Raw genomic sequence first — 19,671 nt, 5'->3', positions numbered from 1 at the left:
ATTTTCGCACCTTCGTAGGACTTTGACGATCTATCTCCACGAGTGGACTTAGAAATTTTCACACTTTCGTGGGACTCTGACAATCTATCTCCACGAGTGGACTTAGAAATTTTTGCAGGATGCCATTCGAGTGAGTATTAACGAAGAGTTTAAGCAAATATAATATTCTATCACTCATATTTTCGATATGTTATACGATTTCTTTTGTTTCAGACTTCGATTTTGTGCTTTCGAGAGACTTTGACAATCTGTCTCCAAGAGTGGACTTAGAAATTTTCGCACCGTCGTAGGACTTTGACGATCTATCTCCACGAGTGGACTTAGAAATTTTCACACTTTCGTGGGACTCTGACAATCTATCTCCACGAGTGGACTTAGAAATTTTTGCAGGATGCCATTCGAGTGAGTATTAACGAAGAGTTTAAGCAAATATAATATTCTATCACTCATATTTTCGATATGTTATACGATTTCTTTTGTTTCAGACTTCGATTTTGTGCTTTCGAGAGACTTTAACAATCTGTCTCCAAGAGTGGACTTAGAAATTTTCGCACCGTCGTAGGACTTTGACAATCTATCTCCACGAGTGGACTTAGAAATTTTCACACTTTCGTGGGACTCTGACAATCTATCTCCACGAGTGGACTTAGAAATTTTTGCAGGATGCCATTCGAGTGAGTATTAACGAAGAGTTTAAGCAAATATAATATTCTATCACTCATATTTTCGATATGTTATACGATTTCTTTTGTTTCAGACTTCGATTTTGTGCTTTCGAGAGACTTTAACAATCTGTCTCCAAGAGTGGACTTAGAAATTTTCGCACCGTCGTAGGACTTTGACAATCTATCTCCACGAGTGGACTTAGAAATTTTCACATTTTCGTGGGACTCTGACAATCTATCCCCACGAGTAGACTTAGAAATTTTTGCAGGATGCCATTCGAGTGAGTATTAACGAAGAGTTTAAGCAAATATAATATTCTATCACTCATATTTTCGATATGTTATACGATTTCTTTTGTTTCAGACTTCGATTTTGTGCTTTCGAGAGACTTTGACAATCTGTCTCCAAGAGTGGACTTAGAAATTTTCGCACCGTCGTAGGACTTCGACAATCTATCTCCACGAGTGGACTTAGAAATTTTCGCACCGTCGTAGGACTTTGACGATCTATCTCCACGAGTGGACTTAGAAATTTTTGCAGGATGCCATTCGAGTGAGTATTAACGAAGAGTTTAAGCAAATATAATATTCTATCACTCATATTTTCGATATGTTATACGATTTCTTTTGTTTCAGACTTCGATTTTGTGCTTTCGAGAGACTTTAACAATCTGTCTCCAAGAGTGGACTTAGAAATTTTCGCACCGTCGTAGGACTCTGACAATCTATCTCCACGAGTGGACTTAGAAATTTTTGCAGGATGCCATTCGAGTGAGTATTAACGAAGTGTTTAAGCAAATATAATATTCTATCACTCATATTTTTGATATGTTATACGATTTCTTTTGTTTCAGACTTCGATTTTGTGCTTTCGAGAGACTTTGACAATCTGTCTCCAAGAGTGGACTTAGAAATTTTCGCACCGCCGTAGGACTTTGACAATCTATCTCCACGAGTGGACTTAGAAATTTTCACACTTTCGTGGGACTCTGACAATCTATCTCCACGAGTGGACTTAGAAATTTTTGCAGGATGCCATTCGAGTGAGTATTAACGAAGAGTTTAAGCAAATATAATATTCTATCACTCATATTTTCGATATGTTATACGATTTCTTTTGTTTCAGACTTCGATTTTGTGCTTTCAAGAGACTTTGACAATCTGTCTCCAAGAGTGGACTTAGAAATTTTCGCACCGTCGTAGGACTTCGACAATCTATCTCCACGAGTGGACTTAGAAATTTTCGCACCGTCGTAGGACTTTGACGATCTATCTCCACGAGTGGACTTAGAAATTTTCGCACCGTCGTAGGACTTTGACAATCTATCTCCACGAGTGGACTTAGAAATTTTCTTGGATACTTTTCGTAGAAGTTTCAACGAAGACTTAAAGTAAGTATATTTCTCCATTACGTATTTCTTGAATGTTTTATATAATTTTCATTGTAATAGTAATACTAATTATTTCGTTTGTATTTTTGTTTCAGAACCTCGTCGCAGACGCGCGCGTAGCAATGAAGTAATCGAGTGTTTGTACCATTAAAATAAAATTATCGCGAAGTAGAAGCAGTGTTTGTTCGTTCGCGATTCGCGATTTAAACCATAAGTGTTTTTGCATAGACTGCGTGCAATGCAGTCCTTAGAGTCAGTGTTTGTTCGCGTAGTTTTTTGATTTTTTAACAGTCGCACGGACTGTATTTATAAAAGACAGTAGAGTTTCGCGAAATAAATTCAGTGATCGTTCGTTAATAAATAACTACCGCGAATTAGAGTCAGTGCATCACTGAAGAGGATCTCGACCAACTTCGATGTCGACCTACCTCATTTTCAACCAACTACAAATCATCCACCCTCAATTTCGACCTAAATCGCGGTCCAGTGTTTTGGAGCCATCGCAGAACTTCTTAAGTAGTAAGTTAATTTTTTAGTCCCTCCGATCACTCAGTCATGTCGAGGACGAAAGGTCCGAATCGGCACGAGTGATTGGTTGTAATTAATAAGTAGAAGAGCATTGAGTGACCACGAGTAAATTTCTTCGGAGATTTACCCGTGAATGGTTTGTTAATTTTTCATTTATTTATTAGATCAGAATAGAGTCTTCTTGCTTAAACGCGTTAATTATAATTATTTGAAATTTTGAATATTTAAATGCATTTTGAAATAATTTTCTCTCACGAAAATAGTAAAGTATCGCGATATTCGCGAATTTTTATAATTAATAAGCTAGAAGACATTCGCAATGGATAGTCTCTGGATTATAAGCAAAATCGCATGATTTCTTTTCTAATAATTGGAATAATTGCTTGTAAGAAGGAGCGTCCAATGATTTTTCATTACATTTTTAATTAAAGATTAATTATTTTTATTAATAAAAGAAAAGTCTCAGTAGAGTCATTGCTTTTGAAGGAATGAAGTAGAGTAGAGTCGTTGATAAAAGACAAAGAGACTTGTAGAATCATAACGCGTAGAACATAGAATAACTTAATCAATTTTTAGCTTAGGATTTTCAGCAATTAATTTATTAATTCTCGTTTCTCTTTCGACGCTTTCTCGATTTTTCGTTTCAGGTTTGATTTAGAGTTGCGTTAGATGTATTAGTTTACTTCCACGTCTTAGAATAAGGGTCGGTTTTAGTTTTTGACGGTAATGACGATAGTTATTAAATATGTTCTATAGTTGTGGTTAGGGCACGAAGCAAAGAAGAGGCTATATGCCGAAGAGGCCCCCACAAATTGTGGCTCAAGAGGGCAATTATTAGATTATCGAGCTATTTTCGAAGGTTCCACGGAACTCTTCGAAAATGGCTCTTAGTAGTATTTTAATTTTATCACGTAGTCACTCAAAATGCTCTTATGTAGTAGTAATGTAGATTTGAGAAACTGAGACGACGTAATATTCCGTCTCCCATCCTACATTTTCACGCGTACGCGAATTGAATTTTTACATATTTTATGTATTTCTATTGTTAAAGTCGAGTTATCGCGTTTTTCTTTTTCAAATTTAAATTAAAATCATAACTTTATTTTAATAAAATCAAGTTTTACATTAAAGTCGAGTCACAAATTTTTCATTTTTATTTTCTTTAAAGTTCAATTAAACTTACAATTTTGTTTACATAAGATCAAGTTTTATTTGTTTGAAGTATAAATTAGATTACGTCGGTAATGCGTAATTAAGGGTAGAGTCACCGTCATTCGGACATTCACGTGAGTGTCCGAGCGCGATTAAAAGTCCTACCGTGGACTTCGTTTAATTAAGTCGATTACTTGTTCGCGCCAGTTTTGCGAATTTTAGGGTAGAGTCCCCGTTAGCCCGTGGGTCCCCATATGCAGTTACCTCCAAGCGGTGGGACCTGGGTCGGTAGTACTTGCAATATGTGGAAATTTATATCTAAATAATATTTAAAATCTATAACTAAATAATATATATAACTATATACTGCAAGTACTACCGGGCGAAAGGCTGCATATTTCAATCTTTTACCAAAATTCCTTTTTTATCTAAAGTCTCGGGTGGGACCCTTGGGAGGGGCCCTCGGGTGTGGGCCTTAGGCGGGTATGGTTCTTTCACTAGGGAAAAATCGAACTCAATAATGGTACTCTGATCATCCTCGAGCGAAATGATTTTCGAGATGCAAAATAATCGTACGGAATTTTATTTTTCTCATGTTCACTTACGCAAATATTCCACGTTTCTTTTTCTATTTTTCTCTACATCGTTTCTTTTCCTTTCTTCTTTTTCATTTATCTCCACTTTTTTTTTACTCCTTTTATGTTTCAGGTTAGATCATCGAGGGAACGATCATCGAGGGACCGAACATCGCGGGACCAATCATCGTGAAATTAAATTTTTACAGGAAACAAAGTTTACAGAAAATATGTTAAATATAAATATCTTTATGCATTTAATTTTATATGTAATTTTTACTTTTATATTTAACTTTTATTAACTTTTTAATTTTTGCATTTATATTTAGTTTTCATTATATTTTTAATTTTTGCTTTCATATAAATCTTTTATTTACTTTTTCATTTTTGCTCTTATATTTAATTTTTAATATCTCTTTAATATTTGCTTTTATTTTATCTCTTCTTTTATTCTTCTTCTGTTTCAGCTTAGGTGATCGCTGGACTTATCGTCGTGGGATTTTTACACGGGAGTTAAAGGAACCTCTTTGCATATAATCTCTATTATATAGGAATTATATAGCAGAAAGGGTATGACTCCTAGCTTCCGTACGCGAATGATAGGGAAAACACTCACGCGTGTGACGGCCGGCACGCGCGTGGGTGTTCGCGATCGCGACATTTAGTCCTACCGAGGACTTCGCTTTGATCTTTGAAATAACGAAATATAGGCACGACCGGTCGTGTCTCGAGATATCTGAAGCCGACGGTGTGGACGGTGGAGCAATCTGTAAGCGGGGTTTTATACATCTCCAGTTTGCTGAGAAGCCAGAAGCTCCCGAAGCGGAAAGGCATCTCGGTTCGTGGATTTTAGAGTAGAATCCTCGTTAGTCCGTTTCTTTCCAGGTGCAGCAATCGTTGCATCGTCCAAGGACCATCGAGGGACTTAGATTTTTACACGGGTGTTCAAAGAATCTTTCTACCTCAGGCGTGGAAGGATTTCTTTTCTCCCGTTCGGGCAAGATAGAAGGACACTCGCTTCTGTCGGCTGGCAAAGGCGTTGGTGTTCTCGGGCGCGTTAAAGTCCAACATTGGCTCTAACGTATTCAACATATTCGCGTGAGTATCTCCGGAATGCTCGCGTAAGTATCGTGACTGCGGTAGATTCAATTTTGGGTTCCGGCGTTTGTCGCGAAAGTACGACCGGTTGTGCTCAAGTGATGATCGAAGCTTTCGATGTTGGATAGTTGAGCTATTTGTAAGTCGGTTCTCAAATGCGAATACGCATGGGGCTGCAATTTTAGCGTTTGGAGGCTTGAATTCGTCGGGAGTGGAGATCGCCCCGTTGCTTTGCTTTCTTGATAGTAGCAGAAGTAGTAAAGAGTAGAGCCACCGTTAGTCCGTGGGTCTCCAGAAGCAGCAACCTCTACTCGGTGAGACTTGGGTCGGAAATACTTGTGATTTGTCGAAATCTTGTAGGCTGCAAGTATCACCTTGCGAATGGCTGCGTTCTTTAAGATTCTTCCAAAATCTTTTCTATGCAATTCCAATTAAACATCGAACTTCGTGCATTTTACATTGATTCATACATCTTTCCTATACTCGGAAATAAATACTCAAAGTTCATTATTCTAATTCCTTTCGGGTGGGACCTATGAGCTGGGCTCGTGGGTGTGGGCTTCTGTGCGGGTTTCCTCCTTCCAGTATCGAAAAATCGAGCTCGATTTTCGTACTGCGGTTTTGGTCATGTGTAGCTACACTCAATGTCCACATTTTCTCTTCCATTTCATCGTTCTCACACGTGCACGTGTTACTTTCCGGATATGCCTTCTTCTTTCTCTTCCGAATTCTATCCCCTCCACATGCGCGCATGTTCCGGCTTTCTTTTCTTCTCTTTCTCTTCTGCTTCTCCTCCATTTCATGGACTTCGACATATCGGCGAGGATCCCATATATCTTCGAGGGTCCCATATATCGTCGAAATGTTCGTTTCATAATCGATTGCTAGACGCGAATACGGGAAGGATAGGAAGAACATTCACGCCTTTGTCGGCGGGCAGAAACGTGGTGTTCTCGGGCGCGAATAAAAGTCCTACCGATATGGACTACGTTTGATTGCTAAAAACGAATAAATGACCGGTCGTGCTAGTGAGTCGGTTTATGTGCTGCCGAGTAGTGTGGTTTGCTATCCGTAAGAGTGGACTGATCCTCCTTCAGTGTAGCCGCCTGATTTCTTGGTTAGTGCATAGAACGCCGCAAACGCGAATTTAAAGTAGAGTCACCGTTCTTCTAACACTCACGGGAGTGTTCGGGCGCGATTAAAAGTCTTACCGATATGGACTACGTTTGATTGCTAAAAACGAATACATGACCGGTCGTGCTAGTGAGTCGGCTTATGTGCTGCCGAGTAGTGTGGTTTGCTATCCGTAAGAGTGGACTGACCCTGCTTCAGTGTAGCCGCCTGATTACTTGGTTAGTGCATAGAACGCCGCCAACGCGAATTTAAAGTAGAGTCACCGTTCTTCTAACACTCACGGGAGTGTCCGGGCGCGATTAAAAGTCCTACCGATATGGACTACGTTTGATTGCTAAAAACGAATACATGACCGGTCGTGCTAGTGAGTCGGTTTATGTGCTGCTGAGTAGTGTGGTTTGTTATCCGTAAGAGTGGACTGATCCTCCTTCAGTGTAGCCTCCTGATTTCTTGGTTAGTGCATAGGACACCGCGAACGCGAATTTAAAGTAGAGTCACCGTTCTTCTAACACTCACGGGAGTGTTCGGGCGCGATTAAAAGTCCTACCGATATGGACAACGTTTGATTGCTAAAAACGAATAAATGACAGGTCGTGCTAGTGAGTCGGCTTATGTGCTGCCGAGTAGCGTGGTTTGCTATCCGTAAGAGTGGACTGATCCTCCTTCAGTGTAGCCGCCTGATCTCTTGGTTAGTGCATAAGACGCCGAGAACGCGAATTTAAAGTAGAGTCACCGTTCTTCTAACACTCACGGGAGTGTTCGGGCGCGATTAAAAGTCTTACCGATATGGACTACGTTTGATTGCTAAAAACGAATACATGACCGGTCGTGCTAGTGAGTCGGCTTATGTGCTGCCGAGTAGCGTGGTTTGCTATCCGTAAGAGTGGACTGATCCTCCTTCAGTGTAGCCGCCGGATTTCTTGGTTAGTGCATAGAACGCCGCGAACGCGAATTTAAAGTAGAGTCACCGTTCTTCTAACACTCGCGGGAGTGTTCGGGCGCGATTAAAAGTCCTACCGGGGACTTCGTTTTATAGAACGTCGATTATTTGATCACGCCGGTCACGCGAACTGTAGAGTAGAGTCTCCGTTAGCCCGTGGGTCCCCAGATGCAGCAACCTCCAAGCGGTGGGACCTGGGTCGGTAGTACTTGCATTATATTGAAATTGTATCTAAATTACATCAATAGTTTATAACTAAATTATATATGGATATTTAAATAATTATATAGCGGAAGTACTACCGGGCGAATGGCTGCATATTTTAGTTAAAACAATTATTTTTAATTTGTGGTTAAATTGTTGATCAAGTACTCTATCTTCTATCGGGTGGGACCCTTGGGAGGGGCCCTCGGGTGAGGGCTTTAGGCGGGTTTGGTTCTTTCACTAGGGAAAAATCGAACTCAATAATGGTACTCTGATCTTCCTCGAGCGAAATGATTTTCGAGATGCAAAATAATCGTTCGGAATTTTATTTTTCTCACGTTCACTTACGCAAATATTCCACGTTTCTTTTTCTATTTTTCTCTACATCGTTTCGTTTCCTTTCTTCTTTTTCATTTATCTCCACTTTTTTTTTACTCCCTTTATGTTTCAGGTTAGATCATCGAGGGAACGATCATCGAGGGACCGATCATCGCGGGACCAATCATCGTGAAATTAAATTTTTACAGGAAACAAAGTTTACAGAAAATATGTTAAATATAAATATCTTTATGCATTTAATTTTATATGTAATTTTTACTTTTATATTTAACTTTTATTAACTTTTTAACTTTTGCATTTATATTTAGTTTTCATTATATTTTTAATTTTTGCTTTCATATAAATCTTTTATTTACTTTTTAATTTTTGCTCTTATATTTAATTTTTAATATCTCTTTAATATTTGCTTTTATTTTATCTCTACTTTTATTCTTCTTCTGTTTCAGATTAGGTGATCGCTGTACTTACCGTCGTGGGATTTTTACACGGGAGTTAAAGGAACCTCTCTGCATATAATCTATATTATATGCAGGAAGGGAATGACTCCTTGCTTCCGTACGCGAATGATAGGGAAAACACTCACGCTCGTGACGGCCGGCACGCGCGTGAGTGTTCGCGATCGCGAGATTTAGTCCTACCGAGGACTTCGTTTTGTTCTTTGAAATAGCGAAATAGACACGACCGGTCGTGTCTCGAGATGTCTGATGCCGACGGTGTGGACGGTGGAGCAATCTGTAAGCGGGATTTTATACATCTCCAGTTTGCTGAGAAGCTCGATTCTCCCGAAGCAGAAAAGCATCTCGGTAACTGGATTTTAGAATAGAATCCTCGTTAGTGCGTTTATTTCCAGGTGCAGCAATCGTTGCGTCACACAAGGACCATCGAGGGACTTAGATTTTTACACGGGTGTTCAAAGCATCTTTCTACCTCAGGCGTGGAAGGATTTCTTTTCTCCTGTTCGGGCAAGATAGAAGGACGCTCGCTTATGTCGGCTGGCAAAGGCGTTGGTGTTCTCGGGCGCTTTAAAGTCCAACATTGGCTCTAACGTATTCAAGATATTCGCGTGAGTATCTCCGGAATGCTCGCGTAAGAATCGTGACTGCGGTAGATTCAATTTTGGGTTCCGGCATTTGTCGCGAAAGTACGACCGGTTGTGCTCAAGTGATGATCGAAGCTTTCGATGTTGGATAGTTGAGCTATGCGTAAGTCGGTTCCCAAATGCGAATACGCATGGGGCTGCAATTTTAGCGTTTGGAGGCTTGAATTCGTCGGGAGTGGAGATCGCCCCGTTGCTTTGCTTTCTTGATAGTAGCAGAAGTAGTAAAGAGTAGAGCCACCGTTAGTCCGTGGGTCTCCAGAAGCAGCAACCTCTACTCGGTGAGACTTGGGTCGGAAATACTTGTGATTTGTCGAAATCTTGTAGGCTGCAAGTATCACCTTGCGAATGGCTGCGTTCTTTATGTTTCTTCCAAAATCTTTTCTATGCAATTCCAATTAAACATCGAACTTCGTGCATTTTACATTGATTCATACATCTTTCGTATACTCGGAAATAAATGCTCAAAGTTCATTATTCTAATTCCTTTCGGGTGGGACCTATGAGCTGGGCTCGTGGGTGTGGGCTTCTGTGCGGGTTTCCTCCTTCCAGTATCGAAAAATCGAGCTCGATTTTCGTATTCTGGTTTCGGACGAGTGTAGCTACATTCTATGTCCATCTTTTCTTTTCCATTTCATCGTTCTCACACGTGCACGTGTTGTTTTCCGGATATGCATTCTTCTTTCTCTTCCGAATTCTATCCCCTTCACATGCGCGCATGTCCCGGCTTTCTTTTCTTCTCTTTCTCTTCTGTTTCTCCTCCAGTTCATGGATTTCGACATATCGGCGAGGGTGATCCCATAAATCGTCGAAATGTTCGTTTCATAATCGATTGCCACACGCGAATACGGGAAGGATAGGAAGAACACTCACGCCTTTGTCGGCGGGCAGAGACGTGGTGTTCTCGGGCGCGAATAAAAGTCCTACCGATATGGACTACGTTTGATTGCTAAAAACGAATAAATGACCGGTCGTGCTAGTGAGTCGGTTTATGTGCTGCCGAGTAGTGTGGTTTGCTATCCGTAAGAGTGGACTGACCCTCCTCCAGTTAGCCGCCTGATTTCTTGGGTAGTGCATAGAACGCCGCGAACGCGAATTTAAAGTAGAGTCACCGTTCTTCTAACACTCACGGGAGTGTTCGGGCGCGATTAAAAGTCCTACCGATATGGACTACGTTTGATTGCCAAAAACGAATAAATGACCGGTCATGCTAGTGAGTCGGTTTATGTGCTGCCGAATAGTATCGTTTGCTATCCGTAAGAGTGGACTCACCCTCCGCCAGTTAGCCGCCTGATTTTTTGGTTAGTGCATAGAACGCCGCGAACGCGAATTTAAAGTAGAGTCACCGTTCTTCTAACACTCACGGGAGTGTTCGGGCGCGATTAAAAGTCCTACCGTAATGGACTACGTTTGATTGCTGAAAACGAATAAATGACCGGTCGTGCTAGTGAGTCGGCTTATGTGCTGCCGAGTAGTGTGTTTGCTATCCGTAAGAGTGGACTGATCCTCCGCCAGTTAGCCGCCTGATTTCTTGGTTAGTGCATAGGACGCCGCGAACGCGAATTTAAAGTAGAGTCACCGTTCTTCTAACACTCACGGGAGTGTTCGGGCGCGATAGAAAGTCCTACCGATATGGACTACGTTTGAATGCTAAAAACGAATAAATGACCGGTCGTGCTAGTGAGTCGGCTTATGTGCTGCCGAGTAGTGTGGTTTGCTATCCGTAAGAGTGGACTGATCCTCCGCCAGTTAGCCGCCTGATTTCTTGGTTAGTGCATAGGACGCCGAGAACGCGAATTTAAAGTAGAGTCACCGTTCTTCTAACACTCACGGGAGTGTTCGGGCGCGATTAAAAGTCCTACCGATATGGACTACGTTTGATTGCTAAAAACGAATAAATGACCGGTCGTGCTATTGAGTCGGCTTATGTGCTGCCGAGTAGTGTGGTTTGCTATCCGTAAGAGTGGACTGATCCTCCGCCAGTTAGCCGCCTGATTTCTTGGTTAGTGCATAGAACGCCGCGAACGCGAATTTAAAGTAGAGTCACCGTTCTTCTAACACTCACGGGAGTGTTCGGGCGCGATTAAAAGTCCTTCCGATATGGACTACGTTTGATTGCCAAAAACGAATAAATGACCGGTCGTGCTAGTGAGTCGGCTTATGTGCTGCCGAGTAGTGTGTTTGCTATCCGTAAGAGTGGACTGATCCTCCGCCAGTTAGCCGCCTGATTTCTTGGTTAGTGCATAGGACGCCGCGAACGCGAATTTAAAGTAGAGTCACCGTTCTTCTAACACTCACGGGAGTGTTCGGGCGCGATTAAAAGTCCTACCGATATGGACTACGTTTGATTGCTAAAAACGAATAAATGTCCGGTCGTGCTAGTGAGTCGGCTTATGTACTGCCGAGTAGTGTGGTTTGCTATCCGTAAGAGTGGACTGATCCTCCGCCAGTTAGCCGCCTGATTTCTTGGTTAGTGCATAGGACGCCGCGAACGCGAATTTAAAGTAGAGTCACCGTTCTTCTAACACTCACGGGAGTGCTCGGGCGCGATTAAAAGTCCTACCGATATGGACTACGTTTGAATGCCAAAAACGAATAAATGGCCGGTTGTGCTAGTGAGTCGATTTATGTGCTGCCGAGTAGTGTGGTTTGCTATCCGTAAGAGTGGACTGATCCTCCTTCAGTTAGCCGCCTGATTTCTTGGTTAGTGCATAGAACGCCGCGGACGCGAATTTAGAGTAGATTTACCGTTATTTTAACACTCCCGGGAGTGTTCGGGCGCGATTAAAAGTCCTACCGTAAACTTCGGTTTATGGAACGTCGATTATTTGATCACGCCGGTCACGCGAACTTTAGAGTAAAGTCACCGTCAGCCCGTGGGTCCCCAGATGCAGCAACCTCCAAGCGGTGGGACCTGGGTCGGTAGTACTTGCATTATATTGAAATTGTATCTAAATTACATCAATAGTTTATAACTAAATTATATATGGATATTTAAATAATTATATAGCGGAAGTACTACCGGGCGAATGGCTGCATATTTTAGTTAAAACAATTATTTTTAATTTGTGCTTAAATTGTTGATCAAGTACTCTATCTTCTATCGGGTGGGACCCTTGGGAGGGGCCCTCGGGTGAGGGCCTTAGGCGGGTTTGGTTCTTTCACTAGGGAAAAATCGAACTCAATAATGGTACTCTGATCTTCCTCGAGCGAAATGATTTTCGAGATGCAAAATAATCGTTCGGAATTTTATTTTTCTCACGTTCACTTACGCAAATATTCCACGTTTCTTTTTCTATTTTTCTCTACATCGTTTCCTTTCCTTTCTTCTTTTTCATTTATCTCCACTTTTTTTTACTCCTTTTATGTTTCAGGTTAGATCATCGAGGGAACGATCATCGAGGGACCGATCATCGCGGGACCAATCATCGTGAAATTAAATTTTTACAGGAAACAAAGTTTACAGAAAATATGTTAAATATAAATATCTTTATGCATTTAATTTTATATGTAATTTTTACTTTTATATTTAACTTTTATTAACTTTTTAACTTTTGCATTTATATTTAGTTTTCATTATATTTTTAATTTTTGCTTTCATATAAATCTTTTATTTACTTTTTAATTTTTGCTCTTATATTTAATTTTTAATATCTCTTTAATATTTGCTTTTATTTTATCTCTTCTTTTATTCTTCTTCTGTTTCAGATTAGGTGATCGCTGTACTTACCGTCGTGGGATTTTTACACGGGAGTTAAAGGAACCTCTCTGCATATAATCTATATTATATGCAGGAAGGGAATGACTCCTTGCTTCCGTACGCGAATGATAGGGAAAACACTCACGCTCGTGACGGCCGGCACGCGCGTGAGTGTTCGCGATCGCGAGATTTAGTCCTACCGAGGACTACGTTTTGTTCTTTGAAATAGCGAAATAGACACGACCGGTCGTGTCTCGAGATGTCTGATGCCGACGGTGTGGACGGTGGAGCAATCTGTAAGCGGGATTTTATACATCTCCAGTTTGCTGAGAAGCTCGAATCTCCCGAAGCAGAAAAGCATCTCGGTTACTGGATTTTAGAATAGAATCCTCGTCAGTGCGTTTATTTCCAGGTGCAGCAATCGTTGCGTCACACAAGGACCATCGAGGGACTTAGATTTTTACACGGGTGTTCAAAGCATCTTTCTACCTCAGGCGTGGAAGGATTTCTTTTCTCCTGTTCGGGCAAGATAGAAGGACACTCGCTTATGTCGGCTGGCAAAGGCGTTGGTGTTCTCGGGCGCTTTCTTGTCCAACATTGGCTCTAACGTATTCAAGATATTCGCGTGAGTATCTCCGGAATGCTTGCGTAAGAATCGTGACTGCGGTAGATTCAATTTTGGGTTCCGGCATTTGCCGCGAAAGTACGACCGATTGTGCTCAAGTGATGATCGAAGCTTTCGATGTTGGATAGTTGAGCTATGCGTAAGTCGGTTCCCAAATGCGAATACGCATGGGGCTGCAATTTTAGATTTTGGAGGCTTGAATTCGTCGGGAGTGGAGATCGCCCCGTTGCTTTGCTTTCTTGATAGTAGCAGAAGTAGTAAAGAGTAGAGCCACCGTTAGTCCGTGGGTCTCCAGAAGCAGCAACCTCTACTAGGTGAGACTTGGGTCGGAAATACTTGTGATTTGTCGAAATCTTGTAGGCTGCAAGTATCACCTTGCGAATGGCTGCGTTCTTTAAGATTCTTCCAAAATCTTTTCTATGCAATTACAATTAAACATCGAACTTCGTGCATTTTACATTGATTCATACATCTTTCGTATACTCGGAAATAAATGCTCAAAGTTCATTATTCTAATTCCTTTCGGGTGGGACCTATGAGCTGGGCTCGTGGGTGTGGGCTTCTGTGCGGGTTTCCTCCTTCCAGTATCGAAAAATCGAGCTCGATTTTCGTATTCTGGTTTCGGACGAGTGTAGCTACATTCTATGTCCATCTTTTCTTTTCCATTTCATCGTTCTCACACGTGCACGTGTTGTTTTCCGGATATGCATTCTTCTTTCTCTTCCGAATTCTATCCCCTTCACATGCGCGCATGTCCCGGCTTTCTTTTCTTCTCTTTCTCTTCTGTTTCTCCTCCAGTTCATGGATTTCGACATATCGGCGAGGGTGATCCCATAAATCGTCGAAATGTTCGTTTCATAATCGATTGCCACACGCGAATACGGGAAGGATAGGAAGAACACTCACGCCTTTGTCGGCGGGCAGAGACGTGGTGTTCTCGGGCGCGAATAAAAGTCCTACCGATATGGACTACGTTTGATTGCTAAAAACGAATAAATGACCGGTCGTGCTAGTGAGTCGGTTTATGTGCTGCCGAGTAGTGTGGTTTGCTATCCGTAAGAGTGGACTGACCCTCCTCCAGTTAGCCGCCTGATTTCTTGGGTAGTGCATAGAACGCCGCGAACGCGAATTTAAAGTAGAGTCACCGTTCTTCTAACACTCACGGGAGTGTTCGGGCGCGATTAAAAGTCCTACCGATATGGACTACGTTTGATTGCCAAAAACGAATAAATGACCGGTCATGCTAGTGAGTCGGTTTATGTGCTGCCGAATAGTATCGTTTGCTATCCGTAAGAGTGGACTCACCCTCCGCCAGTTAGCCGCCTGATTTTTTGGTTAGTGCATAGAACGCCGCGAACGCGAATTTAAAGTAGAGTCACCGTTCTTCTAACACTCACGGGAGTGTTCGGGCGCGATTAAAAGTCCTACCGTAATGGACTACGTTTGATTGCTAAAAACGAATAAATGACCGGTCGTGCTATTGAGTCGGCTTATGTGCTGCCGAGTAGTGTGGTTTGCTATCCGTAAGAGTGGACTGATCCTCCGCCAGTTAGCCGCCTGATTTCTTGGTTAGTGCATAGAACGCCGCGAACGCGAATCTAAAGTAGAGTCACCGTTCTTCTAACACTCACGGGAGTGTTCGGGCGCGATTAAAAGTCCTACCGTAATGGACTACGTTTGATTGCTAAAAACGAATAAATGACCGGTCGTGCTAGTGAGTCGGCTTATGTGCTGCCGAGTAGTGTGTTTGCTATCCGTAAGAGTGGACTGATCCTCCGCCAGTTAGCCGCCTGATTTCTTGGTTAGTGCATAGGACGCCGCGAACGCGAATTTAAAGTAGAGTCACCGTTCTTCTAACACTCACGGGAGTGTTCGGGCGCGATAGAAAGTCCTACCGATATGGACTACGTTTGAATGCTAAAAACGAATAAATGACCGGTCGTGCTAGTGAGTCGGCTTATGTGCTGCCGAGTAGTGTGGTTTGCTATCCGTAAGAGTGGACTGATCCTCCGCCAGTTAGCCGCCTGATTTCTTGGTTAGTGCATAGGACGCCGAGAACGCGAATTTAAAGTAGAGTCACCGTTCTTCTAACACTCACGGGAGTGTTCGGGCGCGATTAAAAGTCCTACCGATATGGACTACGTTTGATTGCTAAAAACGAATAAATGACCGGTCGTGCTATTGAGTCGGCTTATGTGCTGCCGAGTAGTGTGGTTTGCTATCCGTAAGAGTGGACTGATCCTCCGCCAGTTAGCCGCCTGATTTCTTGGTTAGTGCATAGAACGCCGCGAACGCGAATTTAAAGTAGAGTCACCGTTCTTCTAACACTCACGGGAGTGTTCGGGCGCGATTAAAAGTCCTTCCGATATGGACTACGTTTGATTGCCAAAAACGAATAAATGACCGGTCGTGCTAGTGAGTCGGCTTATGTGCTGCCGAGTAGTGTGTTTGCTATCCGTAAGAGTGGACTGATCCTCCGCCAGTTAGCCGCCTGATTTCTTGGTTAGTGCATAGGACGCCGCGAACGCGAATTTAAAGTAGAGTCACCGTTCTTCTAACACTCACGGGAGTGTTCGGGCGCGATAGAAAGTCCTACCGATATGGACTACGTTTGAATGCTAAAAACGAATAAATGACCGGTCGTGCTAGTGAGTCGGCTTATGTGCTGCCGAGTAGTGTGGTTTGCTATCCGTAAGAGTGGACTGATCCTCCGCCAGTTAGCCGCCTGATTTCTTGGTTAGTGCATAGGACGCCGAGAACGCGAATTTAAAGTAGAGTCACCGTTCTTCTAACACTCACGGGAGTGTTCGGGCGCGATTAAAAGTCCTACCGATATGGACTACGTTTGAATGCCAAAAACGAATAAATGGCCGGTTGTGCTAGTGAGTCGATTTATGTGCTGCCGAGTAGTGTGGTTTGCTATCCGTAAGAGTGGACTGATCCTCCGCCAGTTAGCCGCCTGATTTCTTGGTTAGTGCATAGGACGCCGCGAACGCGAATTTAAAGTAGAGTCACCGTTCTTCTAACACTCACGGGAGTGTTCGGGCGCGATAGAAAGTCCTACCGATATGGACTACGTTTGAATGCTAAAAACGAATAAATGACCGGTCGTGCTAGTGAGTCGGCTTATGTGCTGCCGAGTAGTGTGGTTTGCTATCCGTAAGAGTGGACTGATCCTCCGCCAGTTAGCCGCCTGATTTCTTGGTTAGTGCATAGGACGCCGAGAACGCGAATTTAAAGTAGAGTCACCGTTCTTCTAACACTCACGGGAGTGTTCGGGCGCGATTAAAAGTCCTACCGATATGGACTAAGTTTGATTGCTAAAAACGAATAAATGACCGGTCGTGCTATTGAGTCGGCTTATGTGCTGCCGAGTAGTGTGGTTTGCTATCCGTAAGAGTGGACTGATCCTCCGCCAGTTAGCCGCCTGATTTCTTGGTTAGTGCATAGAACGCCGCGAACGCGAATTTAAAGTAGAGTCACCGTTCTTCTAACACTCACGGGAGTGTTCGGGCGCGATTAAAAGTCCTACCGATATGGACTACGTTTGATTGCCAAAAACGAATAAATGACCGGTCATGCTAGTGAGTCGGTTTATGTGCTGCCGAATAGTATCGTTTGCTATCCGTAAGAGTGGACTCACCCTCCGCCAGTTAGCCGCCTGATTTTTTGGTTAGTGCATAGAACGCCGCGAACGCGAATTTAAAGTAGAGTCACCGTTCTTCTAACACTCACGGGAGTGTTCAGGCGCGATAGAAAGTCCTACCGATATGGACTACGTTTGAATGCTAAAAACGAATAAATGACCGGTCGTGCTAGTGAGTCGGCTTATGTGCTGCCGAGTAGTGTGTTTGCTATCCGTAAGAGTGGACTGATCCTCCGCCAGTTAGCCGCCTGATTTCTTGGTTAGTGCATAGGACGCCGAGAACGCGAATTTAAAGTAGAGTCACCGTTCTTCTAACACTCACGGGAGTGTTCGGGCGCGATTAAAAGTCCTACCGATATGGACTACGTTTGATTGCTAAAAACGAATAAATGACCGGTCGTGCTATTGAGTCGGCTTATGTGCTGCCGAGTAGTGTGGTTTGCTATCCGTAAGAGTGGACTGATCCTCCGCCAGTTAGCCGCCTGATTTCTTGGTTAGTGCATAGAACGCCGCGAACGCGAATTTAAAGTAGAGTCACCGTTCTTCTAACACTCACGGGAGTGTTCGGGCGCGATTAAAAGTCCTTCCGATATGGACTACGTTTGATTGCCAAAAACGAATAAATGACCGGTCGTGCTAGTGAGTCGGCTTATGTGCTGCCGAGTAGTGTGTTTGCTATCCGTAAGAGTGGACTGATCCTCCGCCAGTTAGCCGCCTGATTTCTTGGTTAGTGCATAGGACGCCGCGAACGCGAATTTAAAGTAGAGTCACCGTTCTTCTAACACTCACGGGAGTGTTCGGGCGCGATTAAAAGTCCTACCGATATGGACTACGTTTGTTTGCTAAAAACGAGTAAATGACCGGTCGTGCTAGTGAGTCGGATTATGTGCTGCCGAGTAGTGTGGTTTGCTATCCGTAAGAGTGGACTGATCCTCCGCCAGTTAGCCGCCTGATTTCTTGGTTAGTGCATAGGACGCCGCGAACGCGAATTTAAAGTAGAGTCACCGTTCTTCTAACACTCACGGGAGTTTTCGGGCGCGATTAAAAGTCCTACCGATATGGACTACGTTTGATTGCTAAAAACGAATAAATGTCCGGTCGTGCTAGTGAGTCGGCTTATGTACTGCCGAGTAGTGTGGTTTGCTATCCGTAAGAGTGGACTGATCCTCCGCCAGTTAGCCGCCTGATTTCTTGGTTAGTGCATAGGACGCCGCGAACGCGAATTTAAAGTAGAGTCACCGTTCTTCTAACACTCACGGGAGTTTTCGGGCGCGATTAAAAGTCCTACCGATATGGACTACGTTTGATTGCTAAAAACGAATAAATGTCCGGTCGTGCTAGTGAGTCGGCTTATGTGCTGCCGAATAGTATCGTTTGCTATCCGTAAGAGTGGACTCACCCTCCGCCAGTTAGCCGCCTGATTTTTTGGTTAGTGCATAGAACGCCGCGAACGCGAATTTAAAGTAGAGTCACCGTTCTTCTAACACTCACGGGAGTGTTCGGGCGCGATTAAAAGTCCTACCGTAATGGACTACGTTTGATTGCTAAAAACGAATAAATGACCGGTCGTGCTATTGAGTCGGCTTATGTGCTGCCGAGTAGTGTGGTTTGCTATCCGTAAGAGTGGACTGATCCTCCGCCAGTTAGCCGCCTGATTTCTTGGTTAGTGCATAGAACGCCGCGAACGCGAACTTAAAGTAGAGTCACCGTTCTTCTAACACTCACGGGAGTGTTCGGGCGCGATTAAAAGTCCTTCCGATATGGACTACGTTTGATTGCCAAAAACGAATAAATGACCGGTCGTGCTAGTGAGTCGGCTTATGTGCTGCCGAGTAGTGTGGTTTGCTATCCGTAAGAGTGGACTGATCCTCCGCCAGTTAGCCGCCTGATTTCTTGGTTAGTGCATAGGACGCCGCGAACGCGAATTTAAAGTAGAGTCACCGTTCTTCTAACACTCACGGGAGTGCTCGGGCGCGATTAAAAGTCCTACCGATATGGACTACGTTTGAATGCCAAAAACGAATAAATGGCCGGTTGAGCTAGTGAGTCGATTTATGTGCTGCCGAGTAGTGTGGTTTGCTATCCGTAAGAGTGGACTGATCCTCCTTCAGTTAGCCGCCTGATTTCTTGGTTAGTGCATAGAACGCCGCGGACGCGAATTTAGAGTAGATTTACCGTTATTTTAACACTCCCGGGAGTGTTCGGGCGCGATTAAAAGTCCTACCGTGGACTTCGGTTTATGGAACGTCGATTATTTGATCACGCCGGTCACGCGAACTTTAGAGTAGAGTCACCGTTAGCCCGTGGGTCCCCAGATGCAGCAACCTCCAAGCGGTGGGACCTGGGTCGGTAGTACTTGCATTATATTGAAATTGTATCTAAATTACATCAATAGTTTATAACTAAATTATATATGGATATTTAAATAATTATATAGCGGAAGTACTACCGGGCGAATGGCTGCATATTTTAGTTAAAACAATTATTTTTAATTTGTGGTTAAATTGTTGATCAAGTACTCTATCTTCTATCGGGTGGGACCCTTGGGAGGGGCCCTCGGGTGAGGGCCTTAGGCGGG

At 43.3% G+C, this 19,671-nt stretch overlaps 1 long non-coding RNA gene across 2 annotated transcripts; it reads left to right on the top strand.

Moving 5' to 3' along the window:
• Positions 1-1,972: 1,972 nt before the first annotated feature.
• Positions 1,973-12,525, top strand: LOC127063150 (uncharacterized). 2 transcript variants are annotated; one of them, XR_007781282.1, is made up of 3 exons: positions 1,973-2,056; positions 2,152-2,575; positions 12,497-12,525. It is a non-coding gene; the product is annotated as an uncharacterized LOC127063150 (long non-coding RNA). The 2 variants fall into 2 exon arrangements; XR_007781283.1 differs by lacking the exon at positions 12,497-12,525 and adding an exon at positions 4,445-4,473.
• The last annotated feature ends 7,146 nt before the right edge of the window (positions 12,526-19,671 follow it).

The sequence above is a fragment of the Vespula vulgaris genome, chromosome 4 (assembly GCF_905475345.1).
Source record: "Vespula vulgaris chromosome 4, iyVesVulg1.1, whole genome shotgun sequence".
Taxonomy (NCBI): domain Eukaryota; kingdom Metazoa; phylum Arthropoda; class Insecta; order Hymenoptera; family Vespidae; genus Vespula; species Vespula vulgaris.
This window is presented reverse-complemented; position numbering and strand designations above follow the sequence as displayed.